General features: G+C 25.4%; 1 protein-coding gene across 2 annotated transcripts in view; it reads left to right on the plus strand.

Moving 5' to 3' along the window:
- Positions 1-1,616, plus strand: part of LOC128249199 (kelch-like protein 10) — a 25,657-nt gene that overhangs the window by 22,146 nt on the left and 1,895 nt on the right. The window lies entirely within an intron of this gene.

Here is a 1,616-nt window from a genome sequence, read left to right on the forward strand (position 1 = left end):
CATGCTCATACCAAACAGTTTCGAAACAACGCCAAAACAACGCCAGATCATACATTCAAAATAAATGGAAGTGGAGAGACAAGTTACTGAAGAGATTGCAAGAGTACAATGAAATAATTTAACAAAAAACTATATAAATTGATAAAGGACTGAACCAGTGCGTGTGTTTATTACCGGCATAATGCCTCTCCCAAGGTTTAATTGTATATATATATATATATATATATATATACAAACATATGTAAATACATATGTGAGAAAAAATAAGTTCAAGTAGAACAATTCGAACTGCCTGAGGAGTCCAAAAAGAGAGAAAATAATTTCTATTAAAAATTCATCATATTCAGAAATATCCTGCTAGTGCAAGCAGAAAGAATATGAAAATAACAAATTGAAAAAGTTCGTCATAGGTATAAAAATACCATAAACGATTATAAAAAGGGAGAAAACGCTATAAAATCAAAAATGGATTTAATAAGTCCATCCGAACGTTTCAAAGGACAATATAAATATGTAAGAAAATATAATAATCATAATAATTATAATTAAAGTTATATATTGTCATTCTCGTCAGTGGGAAGAATTTATGGAAAAAAATATCAAAAAAGTTATTAATAAAAATCAAGAAGGGATAACAAATGGGGTAATAGGGAAAATTTATCCGGATATTTACAAATAAGTTGTAAAAGGGAAAAATTAAGGGAAACGAAAAAGAAGGACGTCTCAATGTCTATTTTGCAAGTTTATTTATGCAAAAAATCTATAATTTGGTTAACGTATATATTTAAAAAAATAATAAATAGAAAAACCGAGACAATACAGAGTGTAAACAAATAATCAAACACACGTGTCTAGCATAGACAAGCATCATGTTTTCTAACAGAAAAAGCTGTAGAGACCTACACGTATATATAGCTATTTTGAAAATGACAAAATACGATAATAACACTAAGCGTCTAACAAAATTAGAAAACTATATTTAAAATTGATTTAGTGTATGAACAGTTATGGGTGTTAAGCAATGAAAAATCTAAAAACTTTATAGGGAAAAAAATACCATCGTTATAATAAACATTACTGCTCTATTTAAAAAGATTTCTAGTGTAGGGGAGATAATTCTAAATGAATAAAAATAGGAAAAAATAGAAAAAATGTATGAAGGAAAAAAATTAATTCACAAGGAATAAATACGAATACACATACAAAAATAGAGAAAATATATATATATACAAACATACATATATATATATACACATACATTTATATATACATAAAAGAAAATTATACAAGCATATAGGCACAATTGTAACCACGCGTGCATACATACATACATACGTATAAACATGTACACACACACACATGTATATATACATACATATATATATATAAATTATCTATACACATACAAAATCATACATTCACATACATACATACTCACATATATAAATACATACATATATATAAACATATATATACATACATACATATTTATAAAAATATATATACTTACACATACATATACACATATGCATATATATATTTTATAGATACACATATATACGTATATATATAGATATACACACAATACATATACATATATGCACACATATACATAT

Source organism: Octopus bimaculoides, chromosome 12 (assembly GCF_001194135.2).
Source record: "Octopus bimaculoides isolate UCB-OBI-ISO-001 chromosome 12, ASM119413v2, whole genome shotgun sequence".
NCBI lineage: Eukaryota > Metazoa > Mollusca > Cephalopoda > Octopoda > Octopodidae > Octopus > Octopus bimaculoides.